Genomic DNA, 15,480 nt, shown 5'->3' with positions numbered 1-15,480 from the left:
AGTAGCGTGTTCCTGCTGTACCTTCCAGCCCAGCTGTTGATGCCTCCCAGACTTATTTTCTCAAACAGAAATTTTGTTGGGTTGGGAAAACGTGCAACAGAGCAGAAGTTGTCAGGTTGGTTCTGTAGGGCGACTCCAATTGTGGTGGGTGCCCTGGTACCCGATCCATGCACTGCCACAGCCCATGGACAGCCATCAAGGAGTCTCAGCCCAGCAAGAAAGGAGCACGGCTGGGCTACCTGTGGAGGAAGCAGAGCGAAAGTGGTAATAGCTTGCTCAGGGTGCATAGGGAATCTGAGGCAGAGAAACAGAACTGTCCTAGATTTTAATGGTAGAAGCATCCTTTCTTCCACCTGATTTTATTCCCCTCTCTCCTCCCCTGCTTCCTTCCCAGTTTATTCCTGCTCCATTTCCAAGTTTTTTCCCTTGTTACAACTAGAGGTGCTGCAGTGGTCTCTCTTTCCCTTCCAAAGTCCTTCTCTTCCTACAGCTGCCTTTATTCCTCCTTGTTCTTATTTCCTGCTCTGGAGTGCACTGAACTCCCTTGGAAAAAAGCTGCTGCTGGTGAAGGCTGGACTCGTTTGGAATTGCAGCCACAGAAGCCAGTCTCTCTTCCTGTGTAATGAGGCCACGAGATGTCTTGTGGTAATCTTTAAAGCCGCCTCTGTCTTCCCCAGAGAGAAATGCAGGGAGAGGCTGTTGCACCACTGTTCCTCTTGCTGCTGATGCAGGCTGGAATTGCTTTTCCTCAGATGCTACCTGTGCTGGGGTAAGGCTCAGCTTTGTGCTGTCGTAATCCCTCAGTCAAGACCACAGCAACCACACGAAGCTAGAGCAGCCCGAGGCTGGACTCGCTGCTGTTCCCTCACTGCAACGTGTGCCTTGTGTGAATTCTCTGAGAGTTCAGATCTTTGACTTGACTCTGACCCAGTGTCTCTGCTTCAACCCAAAGTGCAACCACTTGGTCTGGGAGCAGCCAAGTTAGACTTAAACTGAGAAGATTAACAGACCAATTTTCTTACTTTGCTGCCTTTCTTCCTCTTTTCCGTGTGTGTGGGGGTCAGAGTAAATGATCTTTAAAGCCCTTTCCAACCCAAACCATTCTGTGTTTTGGGCCATAACTATAGGTACTTCTGGAACATCTGGTTTTGCTGGACTCAATCTCTCTGAGAATTAGCAATGCTCATGCTGTGTCATCTTCATTTTCAGATCAGAGGGATGGATGTGAAAGGAAGAAGGAATTTTCTCATGCTGTAAGAATTTCTCAAGTTTTTTTTTTATTTATTTATTATTATTTTCAGTGTTTTCCTCCCAGGCTGGAACAAGTTTTACTCTAGAAGTTTTATTTCCTGGTAATTTTGGGGGATAAGGAGTGGGACTGGGAAGGGAGACGGGACAGGCTGGCACGAGAAGAAAACTTAAACTTCCAGTAAGTACCTGAACCTCCTAAAACAAGATCATTCCTGGCTGTTTCCAAAATGCCTTCCCCCTCCCAGAGTGCTAACCTGGGGGTCTGCTGAAACTGATCCATTCCCATAGCTGGTTGAGCCTTCAGTGAATCAGCCCTGTGAGAAATCTCTTCAGGAAATTCCAGCCTGACTGTACCCTGGCATCACTCTCTGACTAAGTTGGGAGCTTCCTTGGTTTGCGTGGCTGAGCAGGACAATAGGTCAAACCCTTGGTGCTGCAATCCTGCAGCCCGCCTGCGGCTCACGGCTCCGAGGGAGAGCTGTGTCCCATCCAAAACCTCTCTTAGCCTCTGAATTCCCCAGAACGTGTGAGCTCACTCCTATGGTGCTGGGACACGTTCCTGCTCTGGGAGAGGCGATGTAAGCATGGCGTAGTAGCGGCTTACATTGGGATTTGGGAGCTGCAGGGTTTCTTCCAGGAAATCTGCGTTTGGCTTTATAACCTCCTGGAGGTAGCTGTGTATTGGAAAACTTCTTCCTACCCCATGGGAAGGGGCAGTCTCTTTTGTATACTGTAAAATCTATCTAAAAGCTCTTTGTGAACCGATGGCTTGGACTTTTCAGGGGTCTCGCTTGCTGCAGGTGGGTGTGACGAGTTTGACACAGGCCCTGAGGTGAACCTGGCAATGGAGCAGAGCTGCCTGTGTCTGCCCCTTGTTGGCTCTGTGACCCAAGGAACAGAAACTGCTGGTGTGGTCTGGTACCAGAGCAGCAAATAACACTGGCAGTCTGTTAGGTGCACCCTTGGTGCCTGGATCTGGTAGATGCTGCTTTTGTTGTGGGCCATCTCTGCATGTCCCGAGGCTGCGGCTCGCCCTGCGCTGCTGCCTTCGCCCTTTCACTGCTTCCTGGTTCTCAAGGCCGGCTGTGCAACGCGTAAGGAGGGGATGGCCAAGATGATGAATCCTGCTGTTAACGTTCATCTAATTGCCTCCCTGTCGCCCTCCACCCAAAGGTGACTGCCTTTCAGCCTGAGCACTCCTCGCCTCAGTTGTTGGGTGTCTCTTAAGTGTTGTGAAGCTAAACTTATCTGCACTCGCCAGTACTGGAGGAGAAGCAAAAATTTAAAAATCTAATTTAAAATTTCTCTTTTCTTGTCTTCAAGCCTCGAGTTAAAATCAAGCTGTCGCTGCAGATACTTCTTTTTAACTTCCTTACCTGAGCAGCTGTGAGGGAAACGTGGCACAGGAGCAGCAAAAAGGCCCAAGTCTAAAGAGAAACAGATCGCTCATTCTGGAGTTGCTGGCTGGTGCCAACGCTGGCATCCATCTGGCACGGGAGCAGCCAAGTGTGCTTGCCTGGCCGTGCAGGTCTCCAGGTGCCAGGGACTTCTGGGTGGCATCGCACAGTGAGTGCTTCCCAGAAAGAGCGTGTCTCTGTGCAAACAGGCTGAACAAACATACTCCTTCTCTCTGTCCAGCCCTGTTCTGTCAAGCGTGAGGTACAGATGCAGGGTCCAGGAGCTCTTCCACGTTAATTTTTTCCACTCTTGCTGCCTCTTCTTCCCACCTGTGGTTTGAGAGAGTGGTGAGAGCCCGGCAGCGTCCAGCTGGCTCTGCGCTGCCTGCTGTGCTTGTGGTGGGGAGGAGAGCAGCTGGGAGGCAGGGCTTCACCTCAGGGCCTGGGGGAGAAGTGGTCATGCTGAGCACCGGGAATGCCCTGCCCTTGTACCTTCTTGTGCCCTGGAAGAACTGTCAAGTGTCTGAGAGATACCAAAGGGGGATGGGGAACTCTCAGCTGCTGAGGGCTGTCGTTACCTTTGCTGAGGTATTGTTTTTGCGTGATCCAAAACACCCAGCCTAGCTGTAGGGATGTGGAGTAACCAATCTTGCTCGTACCCATGCTCCACATATATTGTGAAGATGAATACATGAGGCAGAATCGGAGGGGTGTGAGAGGTGCCCGTTCCCAGCTGGTGAGTAAAGGCTCAGGAGGGGTTGAGGAAACACCAGGATGTGGCAGATGGGAGTGCAGGAGGGCTGCTGCTAGTTGTCACGGGTCAAAGCACCAGTTTTGAGAGCAGAGCTCTGGCCATCCTTTGTGGTGTAAAAGTGTTTTCCCCCTAAATGTCACTTGCCATTTACATTTGTGGCATTATTCTGTATGTCATAAGAAGCTTAGGCTGTTAGAAACGTTTCTATAAATGATTTGAGAAATGTTCTCTGCCCTTGAAACTAAGGCTATAGTTGGAATAAACTTAAGCTGTTCCTGCCTCAGTCAGAAGTCAATGGGAACCCCACTAAGTTTGTTTGCTTCTGCCCTATATCTCTTAAGAGAAAGCCTTGACTCTTTCCCCTTTGGCTGCCAGGATGCCTCCTAGGGCTCAGGTAAAAAGACAGGACTTGAGGGACTTGCTTGGGTTTTTGCTGAAGGAAACAGAGGCGACCTTAGAGTTCTACAGTTTCTGTAGCCCCCGTCTGCTGCCCTGGCTCTCACCAGGCTTCCCACCACGATGGCTTTTATCAGCTTTCCAGGTTGAAAGAAAAACAGTATGCTCGACTGCCTCTCTGTCAGCACCGAGGCCACCGTGGAGGTGCTCTGAGGGAGAGCATTGTGCCACAGCCCTTCTCAGCTCGTGGGCTGGAGTGCTATGAGGAGTCCAGCAGCATTTTGTTTGTGAGAGAAATCCCTGTGGCATTCTGTGTTAGAGCTGGATTTACTGGAAACAGGTCCTCGATGAAAGCCTTCCCTGCACAACCTTTCCCACCTACAGGCAATGGTGACTGGCAGAGTCCAAGAGCTTTCAGCAGCCAGCTCTGTTGTGGATGTCTGGCAAGAAAGCTCCAGAGCTGGAGAACAAGACTTAACTCAATGCTTCTTTAACTGGGGACAACTCTGTGGGTCTGGGTAGCAGTGAATAGATGACGACCCTGCAAGTTCCCAGTCCTGCTCACTCGTAATGGCTCCCTGGGGTTGTGTTTGCCAAGAATGTGGTGGCTGATTTTTTTTGGTTTGTTAATTTATTTATTTTTTTAAGAAATGTGTGCTAGAGTTGTGTTAAAGTGGTAAGTACCAAGAGCCAGCTTTGCAGACATTATGTTTCTAGGTTGGAGTGGTGCTGTGTAGTTTCTAGTCAAACACTGAGGTGCTCCTTCATTATTGCTCTGGTTTCAAAATCGTTAGGATTTAGAGAGACAGTGTGTATAGAAAAGAGAATATGGGATTTTGTGTTTTATTAAGTCCCGTCTAGTTTTGGGGAAGTGTGGGGCTGTTGTTTGGTGATATTCCTGGTTCTCGTGCCAGCTGGCACCCTTAGCACAGGTGTACACCCGTTGACTCAGCCCCCTGTAAGTCCCTGAAGAAGGCTCTTATCTCTTTTCCTTTAACTGGTGTGGTTGGCTCAGCTCTGCTGGACGCTGCTTTTGGACCAGACTATGACTTTGACCCCATCACGTTGCTCATGTCTATACAGTCGAGTGTAGACAAACCTGGGCTTGTTGCCTGTGCAGAGATGCAGCTGAATATGAGCCAGACACCTCCGAGCATGGAGTGGGAGCAACTGCATGCCAGGCTCTCTGCAGCTCTGCACGCTACCTTTGGAAATGCCTTCTGCAGCCGAGGAGATGGCTGAACGTCGTGCCAGCCACCTGGGGACCTCTTGCAGGGTGGCTTCCCTGGATGTAGCCACTTCTCATTAAATCCCACCCACGAGCAAAGAGATGGTTGGGATTTGCAGGTATCTGGCCAAATGGAGTGTGGCTGGTTCATGGGCAACATGGACTGCTCTTCCAGAGAGCTTTTCAGGTGCAGAATGAGCAGTAAAACATGGTATCTTGAGGGGGCTAACCTTGCACAGGTACATAGAAGATAGTCTTTGGGTTGAAAATCTTGAAGAGAGGGTGGAAGGTGAACATAGATTTGGATCCTCACAAAAGAAAAAGCAGTTTTGTAGTGTTGTAACAGTATCTCAGCTAAGGAGAGAACTCTCTTTACCCCTCTGCTTGGTAGCTGGTTTTTGGGCAAGGAAACCGAGGTGCACGATGCGCAAATATCCCATTGAAATGGAAGGTGTGTGGTGAGCCCTGTAAAAGTGTGTGCCCTGGCTTTGATCGACTCTGTGAGCTGGGGCCTGGGTGGCTTACCAACATCCGAAGTCATGTCACGAGCTGCTTACACAAGAGGCAAGCTGGTGACAAAAAGGAAGGACTGGCCCCTAGGGCTGGTAAGGAGATCCCTCAAGTAGCATCGTGCCTCAGAAAATGCCAGCTGAGGCAGAACAAATTCATGGGAAAATGTTGGGTTTGATGAATTTCAGTTGCTGAAAAATATTGGATGAAAATGTTTTGAAAACCGTTTGACCTTTTCTAAATGGCAAAGTTTCAGTGTTTTTAGGTCCAAATGCTGCTTCATTCTGATAGTTAGCATTAATTGAAGGTTAAAAAAATGTTGGAACCGAACTGAAATTCCTGAAAATGAATAGAAACAGAATGTTCTCTTCCTCTTTTCCTCCCCCAGTGTTCTTATTTCTGGGGAAATTGGGAGATTTTTTTTTTTACTTTTTCGTTTCTCTAAACTGGGATATTTAAAACCTCACAAATTGTTGTGGGAGGGCATCCCATCCGGCTCACTACCCACCTTCTCCAATGCAGATGCAAGTGTAAAAGTGACTTTTTAATTTTCGTTTGATTTTGCGATGGAGCCACAACCATTTTTCACACATCCCAAAGGGGTCTGGAACTCTCCAGAGGGACCGTGGTGCAGCCTGTCCTCGCAGCGCTCTGCCCAGGACCATCTGTTCAGTTCCTAGCAAGCCTTGTATCTCCCCGTCGGAAGGGAAGGAGCGCGAGCAGGGTGCTGTGATTCGTGGTGCAGCTAAGTGACAAACCCTGTGTTTGCTAAACTGAGACACAGGGAAAGCATGAAATAATCACTTTCAATGTGTCATGGCAAAAAGGAGCCAATTGTGTGCATGAGCCAGGACTCACATCTAAATACAGAATATAAGGTAAATAGGTCTACACAGCAGGGGATGTCTTAAGTCTCCCCAGGCAGACACTGCTGACTGGTTGAGATGCACAGACAGCAGGAACATTATCTGGCTGAAGTGGCTGGAGCAAAAGCCTATGCATATGCAACGTTGTCACTTCACAGTTGAGCAAAGTATCTAGGGTACAGAGCATGAGGGCCTGAAGCTGCAATCTTCATCTGCTTTAGCCCTTCTTTGGAGCAGAAATACCTCTTCCCATCTACTTTCTTAAATGGAAGGATTAATTTGAGATCTGTCATGTGAGGCATGATGGTAAATGGGTTGTTGTGCTCTCTCTCACTGGTATTCCAAGTCTGTTCCTGTGTTTCTGGCAGACGTGAAACACATTTGTTGCTCCTCCTTAGCTCTGCTGCCTGTGCCTTGTCCATCAGGTGATGGGCTCATGCTGCCAGAGGGATAATTTCTTCCACCTGTTCCTGCCAAAGTGTTACTGTCCTGCATCCCTGGTTGGGCTGTGTTGCTTTTGAGTGTTATGGGACAGTTTTCTTGTACCTGTTGAAGTTTTCTTAGCCTTGGCTTAGTGGGAACAAGAATTTAAGCTTCAACCATCCTGTTATCATGAAGTTGCCAATACAAAATTTGTAGAGTTCAGCTTTGCCTTTGGTGGCTGTTCAGGAAGTGAAAGGTGCATCCCGTCTGGGTTCATTTAAGCTGAAAGGTTGTTGTAAACTCACTGCGCTTACTGATGCTGGGTTCAAAGTCTTAAACTCGTATAGTAACAGTAAAGCAATCTTCTTAGTGCCAGGGGTGCTCCTGGAGATCCCCACAAGGACCCGGATGGCCGGGGCAGGATAGCTCGGTGTGGAAGAGAAGGCAGGAGAGACACGGTCTGCAGGTGGAGTTTGGGGACTGATGAGGTGTAATGAAGTGAAGTGTAATTTTCCCATAAACAGCAAATAGTGATTTGGGGTTGCTTGCAGTGTTGGGTTTTGTCCTGGTTATTGACCTGTTTCTGAGATAGGGAATGTTTTGAAAACCTCTGTCAATCTGATTTGCCCAAAAAAGGGCTCTTGTAGGATAGCCAGTGATCAGACCTGTATCCTTCTCCTGTTCTCTAATAACATAGCCCTTTTTCTTTGTTTCCCTGTTGGGGTTGGCAGAAATTACAAATATGAGAAGTCTGCCCTGTAAGTAAACAACTAAAACAAAACTCCCTCTTCCCCTTCCCTCCCCAGCAACAACGCAGGCAAAGCTGTAGGATTTTTAAATTGTTTTGCCTCACTCAAGTGCCGGGAGAATGAATGAATACAAAGATGGGAAAAATGGAAAGACAGAATTTCTAGGAGAGATACAGAGCTAAATTCATCTTGAATGTGTCTTTATTCAAGGCAATTATTTGAATGATTCCTAGTAAAGCCACTTTCTTTTAATTTACCCATTGCTCCTAACAGGGCACATTGGTAAGTTCTTGAAGTACTTCTTGCATCTTATATCTCACAGTATCTGGTCTGCTTTCTAAAGCCTGTTTTGCAAGTATTCTTCTTTCAGATTCACAGGTCACTTGTGCCTTGGCAGCCACTTGCAGTCTGAGTGCTCCTCCTGCAGAATGGTTGCTCCTGAGGCAGGTTGTAGGCGATGCTGTGTTTCACTGGTACGTTTTTTGTATGCTGCAACATCACCTGGAGCTGAGAGGAGCCTTACACGAGTAGCCTGTGTTCCTCTGAACAGTCCTGCTGGATGAATAGGGCTTAGTGCTTGTACCAAGAACCTAGGCCCCTTTCCCCTCTTTTCTGGATTTCTCTAAATATGTTTCATTCTAAATATGTAAAATGGACTTCTAAAATAATTTTTGTGGACACCTACTACCAGAACATGGAGTTGGGTTGTGTCTGAAGAGAAGGATGGAGTTCCTTCTTTCTTTAGTGTGGCATTGTCCCTTTTAGCCTTGCAAGCCCCATGGCCAGGCTCTATTTAAAAAAAAATAAAAAAATGTAGTGGTGCATTTCTTAACCAGAAATTGTAAACCTGGCTCCAGCTTGCATCACTGGAGCCAGCAGGCTGCACAACTCTAGCTGCTCTCTACTGCAAGTGCTGCATGACCTACTCGTACTGGTACCACTAAGCAAGTGGTGACTATGAACAGGCAGCTTGGGCAGGGCCCTGGCGTGCTCCTGGAAGGTGAGCAGCGCTGGTGCTCTTGGGGGAATGTTCAGAAAATGGCCTGAACTGGGCTTGCCTGTTGATTTGGGGCATGTTTTTCTGCTCTGAGTACTGGCCTGAAGACCTGGAATTCACTTTTCCTCAATTATTGTGCACAGGACCTGACTGTCATCATCAGAAAGGGACAGCAGCCCAGTTTCTGAGAAATTCAAATCTTTTGGCTTGCAAAGGACCCTTCAAATCATTTTAAAACATCTTACAGGACTTTACAACGATAGCTTTTGTGCTTTCATTTTTGGATTCAAAGAAACTCTCATATTGAAAGATTAGAAAAAAACACACACAAAAAAAAAAACACAAAAAAAAACACCGCTAAACTGCTCTCCCATCTATTCTTGAAGGTGCTCATCAAGTTCCATCAAAAGCACTTATCCGGTGACATTCATGTTAGTTTTTAGCTGCTGTGCTACCTGGTCAGTAGTACTCAGAGGTGCAAGACTGAAAAGTAGGAGCTTTCCAGACCATGAAGCTCCACAGGTTTTTGTGAGGGTATAGCACAATTTGAGCTGTAACTTTAAAGGGGGGAAGCATAAGGCCAGGCAATCACAGATCTGTAACTTAACTTTAGTTGGCATTTACATGGTCCCTAAATATAGTCATACTCAGGAAAAACAGTATTTTTTTCAGGAACACACAGCTCTTGCAACTATTCCTTGTCTTCCCTGTCATCAGTGCCCTCTTTATTATTTTCTGTGCCTGTAACACTGCATATGAGATTTCCATAGCAAAGTAATATCCTCTCTTTTCAGGGACTCTGGAAGGCACCAAGGAAAGCAAAACCCTGTTCCCCTGTCGAGGTTCTCTCTTTGAAGAATAATTACTTGTGGTTTCTTCACCGCACAGCTTCAAGTTTGGAAGCAAATGCAGGGAGCAGATCCTGGCCAGCAACTTCACCTGCCAGCGGCATGCATTTCTTAGGTTTTACTGCTCGAGTGCCCAGAGCTCTCCTTGCAAGGTACCACTGATACAATTAATGGAAAGGACTTGTAGGTGTCCCCATAGAGAATTGCTGATCTCCTTTTCATGTAAAACTCAGCATCTGCAGTTACCCTATGCAGCTGGCCTTCTAAGGTGGCTGCCTACAAATCCCAAGCTACACAGGCTTTGGGCAGTTTCCCTCTGCCTGTTGTGAGACGCATCAGAAGTGTGACCTGTCTAACAGCACTGCTAATCATCACTAGCTTAGTACTGGCAATGCTACAAGCAGCGTTTGCCAGCAATGTGGTAGCAGTTTCTGCTAGAGCAGCAGTTCTGTTGTATTACGGGCAGCTGCCTAGCTGGGTTGCAACTTTCCTTGAAATACTGTTTCCAAAACTCAGGAAGCAAGAGGAGAAGGCTGCCTCCTGCAGCCCTGCGCTGATTCTCCTGACCATCTTATGTTGGGACAGGCAGACTTCCATGAGCCTTTTGGAAAATTTGTGCTGGCAAGCAGTGAGAAGTAAGCAGTATCCAGGAGTGTAACAAGTCCTCCCCACAGCTGGTGGTTGTTCTTGGGTGCTCCCGTGTGTCTGCATGAAAGGAAGCATGGTGGGGGTTTGTCTCCTTGACCCTGTTGGGACAGCGTGAGCCACAGGCTTGCCACTGAAGGCAGCTCATGAACTCTCATGCCTGAGAGTCCAAAAAGCCTCTTGTTCTTCCCAAGTATGAAGTGAATATTGTATTGTGGCTCCTTAAAGCTGCCAGAACAGCCCCTGTCTATACCGTACCTACCCAAAGCCTGTCAGCAGCTGTGACTTGGGTAGGAAATGGAAGGTCACAAATGGCATGACCCCATGAGGCATCAGAGCGCTGGCAGTCCCCGTAACAGGGTTTACGTAAGTAAATCAGTATTTGTAACACCTGCAAGGAAAGGAAGTCACAAACCACAGACAAGAACAGAGCCCGAGGTTGCCAAAGCGTGGTGTCAGCTGGGTGTCCTGGTGGGGCTGGGCTGCAGCGCATCTGCCTGTGAACGCAGTGCCTTTGGCAGCACCCAGAACTGTCTGAGGGGGCAGTTAGGAAGGGATGACCTCGCAGAGCTATCACACCATGCCTTCTCCATCATCTGCCTTGTGCTGATGTGAGCTGAAGGTCAGAACCGGTCACCCATGGTTTTGCTGATGTGTCCTCTGTAGCCTGGGCTCATGTGCGTAGGACACAGGAGAGAAAACCTCCTCGGAGGCCAGGCTCTCTGTCTTCCCTCCCCTCATCATTTCCTCACCTGGATTCCCGGTGCTTTTAAAGGGGAAGGTTATCTGAGGCGTGGGTTAAGGTGCTAGAAAACGTGGCAGGTATAATTGTGCAATGGGACACTTGGGAGGTTCTCTGCCAGGTGATTTACAGCAGCAGTGAGGGCAGCCTGCCTGCCTGAGTACTCACCGGGGATCTGGGATCTCTCTCCTTCCTGGCTGAATTTGCAAGATAGTTTCTGTATATTATTTTGTTGGCTACTGCCAGAAGCTGGCCATCTGTCCTTGGGATGCCTCTGCATACCTGTGAGCTCTGGCCCTTGGTTTTGCATCCCCTGGGTTAAACCAAGGCCCAGGCTGGAGCAGTGGAGTTTTCCGAAAGGCATCTGAGGCCTGGAAGCTGCCGGGCGTTGGGGCAGCCTCTGCCTGGGTACTGTAGTGGCAGTGCATGAGGAGAAGAAGAAATGAAGGACGCGGAGCGAACAAAGTTATGTACTAGTGCAACAGGCAGGTGCTGGGAAGAGCAGAGGAAAAGATTTTTCAAATGCATCTCTTTCTTCTGTGCTCTTATCTCCCACCCTGGCAGCAGCCTTGGCTCTGAGACACTGCCTCTTGTGTCTTGGGAACAGGCCCAAACCTTTAATGACAGCAGGCATTCCTGGCTCTCGGGGCCCTTTGTCTCTCAAGGCTATCAGCTTTCTCTGAGGAGACACATCATCACCCAGACCTGCACCCGATAAGGGCTTTTGAAGTCTCCTGTTTGATATGCGTCACTGCCTGTGTCACGCAGCACAGGGCCTGCTGGCTTTTTTCCTTTCTGCCCTGCGGTTTCACCCACCTGGTATCACAACCGGATGAAACAGGAGAAGCACCTCTCTGAATAGCTGGGCTTTGGGGAATGCAGTGTCCTAGAGAGAGCAGTTAGCCCCTTCAGAAGGTCTTAGCAGGAGCAAAGATGAATTTTTCCCTCCTGTGGGAGAGCTGGCCTTTATTTCATTTAATCCCCTCACTGCTGGTCTCTGCTGGGGTCCGGCTGCTCCCCTCTGGAGCCAAGCTGTGCTTTCTGCTTGCACCATGGCCTCTGTTTCTTGCTTGCAGTGAGGGGCTCTCCAAGGCAGGACACGTGTGTCTCTGGAGGCCCACACAGCCCCCATGATGACAACAGTGGCAACCGCACTAAGGTACTGGCTGTTTGCATTCAGGCTTTTGCTACTAATACCTAATAGGGAATCACAAACAGAAACCAATTTGGGCTTTCAGGTGCCTTGTTAAAAGTTTTTTTTGGGGGGGTCTGGTTTCTATAGTAGCTAATAATTTATCTTTTTCTCCAAAAGGCACCCGGTTCCTGCTAATGGAGCTGCTGCGCAGTACGTCCCTGTGCTAGGTAAGATGACCCAGGTCAGTGACTTGTGCGTAAGAATGTCTGAGCAGCAGGAATCCTTTGGAAAGCCTGGTGAGGTCAAGGTGCTTGCAGAGTCAGTGCCTGGCAGTGCAGGAGTTAAGTCACGCATGATGTTAACCAAAAGAAGTCTCATGAAGGGGTGCAGTGAGGTACCTACCCAACAGGCACAGCAAGCACATGATGAATGAGAGTTAAAACAACACTTCGGGATATAACTAGAAGGAAGTTTTTTCTGAGAAGCTATCTCTGATCTCTGATTGTCTTACTATTTCTAGATGAGGGAATCATGAACATGGTGAACTGGGCAAGATCAATAATTCACCTTGGATCTTGCAATTTCTGCTGTGCAAGCAAGCAGGATTTCACATGACTGCTGGGAAGTAAAAGCTAATTGAAGAACTGTTATTTAATTGGCCTAGGTTCATCTTTATCTCATAGTCAACAATAAAAAAGCGAGTCCGGAAAGAAAAGCTCTAGATGGATGAAGTGACTTGACCAAGATTAAAATAAACTCAGGCTTGAAATTAGCCCTTGTAAATCCCAGCAGAGGAGCTTGCCCAGTTGACCAAAAAAGTCCCTCACTTGTGTTACTGGCAGAGATCCTCAGCTTGGAGCACAATAGAAATGAGATGACAGAAAAAAAAAAAAAAAAAAAAAAAAGTTTTGTAAATCTTATCGTGGTGCTTCTGTACCTACATGAGCAGTGTTGGCTTGAAGGGGAGTGAGGCAAACCAAACGGAGAGGAGATACAAGTGGTGGTGAGCAGGCAAGGAGGCAAGACCGGCACATTCCAGCCAGAGCATTATGTTGGGCAAAAGTGTTGAGAACAGTCTTCTGGATTTGTTGGTGTTTCTGCTGCAGACTCCAGATTTCTCCACTGTCTTCCCATTTTTGGGGAAGCTCGCCCTCTGAAAGACACAGTCCCTGCATGCCATGGTCCTAGGTTTAGACTTCCCAGCTGTGTAAAGCACAACAGGGATGCCATCAGTGAGCAGCGTCTAAACTCTGTTGGATAGAGGCAAGGCAAAATGGACTGTAAATGTCCTAACTGCAGCTGTGTAAGTGAAGTGGGGACCTGACCTGTCCCCGTTACCCTTTTTAAGGGGTGGTATGGGCAGGGTAGGGCAGGGCCAGGAGTGCTGCTGGCAGTTCCCTCTGCCTGCTGGAAGCTTCCCCCTGCTTGTAACCAGGAGGGCTCAAGAGGTGCAGCCTGGGGAGAAGCAAGGCTTCAGCTGCCGAGGAGGAGCAGTTCAGTGCTGTGTTTTGGATCTTCTGCTTTGCCTGGAAAGCCAAGTGGTGTCTCTAGGATCTCCAGCATGTCGAGCAGCCTGGGGCTGTTTCTTGCCTTTTGTTCTCTCCAGTGGCTTTGCAGTTGTATCTGTGTCTCCTGAAGCCTTGCATGGTGTAAATCCTAACAGCCAGGCTCTGATCTGTGTCGCCTGTGGCTTAGCTAAAGGCGCCCATGCCGTTGCCTAGGCAGCCAGAGCATCATGTGTGAGCAAAGGTGTTCTTTGGGCAGAAGCAGGGCTGGCTTTTTGTCCATGTCCTGCACGGGCATCTGTGTCTGATTAATGTCCAGCGTAGCCTCCTGGCATGTGTCACCAAAACCTCCCTGCCAGTGCCTGTGGTGCCTCCAGAGCAGGCATCACTTCTCCCTGCTGTTACACTCAAGAGACCTCACTGCAGCCATTCAGGGTGAGCGTTCGCTGCACACTTCTTGGGCCAGTGGTTCCTCTGATAAGCTTTTGCTCAAGAGACAAAAAGGCAGTGCCTGTTACAAATGATTGCCCTTGTCCTCCTCAGTCCACGTCACTTCCCAGTCTGAAATGGCCAAGTTACCGACTTGGTGCTTTCAGAGGCTGCATTAATTTTATTTGTGACCATACAGTCCTGGAGACACAGGCTGCCAAGTATCTGTCAATAATCAACTAGAGGATATCTTATCTTTTTTTTTTTTTTCTTTTTTCTTTTTTTTTTTCACCCTTTGGCTAAACACATTGTAAGGGCTAACACACCATGAATAATATTGTCATAAAAAAAACACATCCTCTGTAAATCTGTCCCAGCTGTTGCTAGGCTGGATTTATGACAGCAATATATAACCAAACTGTTTGCGAGAGGAGGGTTACAAAAACACTGTGCTACAAGTTGTGGGTCCAGCAAGAGGTCTGTGCTTTCTGCTGGAGGTGGAGAGATGCGGGATAGCAGCCTGGGGCTTTGCCTTTGCTCCAGCCCGGAGTGGGGCTGCAGTCTGATCTGGGATAGCCAGCAGGCAATGGGGTTGCAATCTCTATGTTCTGTGGGATGACTGTTGGGAAAAGCAGTGCTTGAGGAGCCTGGTTCTGCCCTCACTGACCTCGGTTAGCTCTTCTTCATTTTTTTTCTTCTGTACCATGAGATTTAGATAAGTCATTTGATACGGTGGCTGAGACGTTAACTCTTCCTGATAAATCTCTTATCTTCCTCTGTATTAAGGAAACCAGAATTTCTGCTTGAATTTGGACTTCAGTTCAGCCTCCTGGCCATCTTTATGGTGTCAGGCCTCATTCTGTTGGCTGTTGGAGCTTTTGTTTTCTGATCATTTTCCCCGTTCTCCAGATTTTTCTCACGTTGTGTGTTTAAGGGGTCCGGCAAACCATAATTCGGTACTTTTCCACCCTCAGAATATGTCATGAAAATAATAGTTTAAATAAATGAATAGAAATTGTCTTTGAATTGCATTTTGGTGTTTGAAACTTGAGAATCAACTTCCTTTTTTGTTTTGCTTTGTTTAAGAGATCCTCTGTGTAGCAATGAGTTGCTATTTCTGAAAGTTGAGATTTTTATGTACTGATGTGGCTCCATTAGCAATGGCTTTGAGAAAAAGTTAATACTGAAGGGCTCTGGTGACAGGCTGAGCATCAGAAGTTATGTCATTCAAACAGAGTTTGCATGGAGAAGTGAATGTGTCCCAGGATGAGCACTGTATGCTGGGACTTGGGCTGACAAATGTTTCTTCAGATGGCTGCTGAACCTGGAGTTCTGCAATTCCTCTCCAGAATCTGGAGCTTAATGGAATCCAGCATTACGGGAAGTCATTGAGGTGATTTCTGCATCCAGGCAACTCTGTTGTTACAAATAACATGCAAGTTCAGATAAGGGTTATCAAATTGTGTGCCTCAAGTCGTAAAATGGTATCTGCAGGGATCAGGAGAGAGCGCTCCCCAGTGCTCGCCACAGGGGCTGGTGGGCAGCTGGGCTTCCCCATGGGTTTGCTGTGGAACTGTGAGGGAAGAAAACTTCAGCATTAATAAC

At 47.9% G+C, this 15,480-nt stretch overlaps 1 long non-coding RNA gene across 1 annotated transcript in view; it reads left to right on the top strand.

The window, feature by feature from the left end:
• The window catches only part of LOC311442057, a 253,673-nt gene that overhangs the window by 42,071 nt on the left and 196,122 nt on the right, over positions 1-15,480 (top strand). The gene's annotated exons all lie outside the window — the stretch shown is intronic.

This window comes from Aythya ferina, assembly GCF_964211825.1.
Source record: "Aythya ferina genome assembly, chromosome: 10".
Lineage (NCBI taxonomy): Eukaryota > Metazoa > Chordata > Aves > Anseriformes > Anatidae > Aythya > Aythya ferina.
This window is presented reverse-complemented; position numbering and strand designations above follow the sequence as displayed.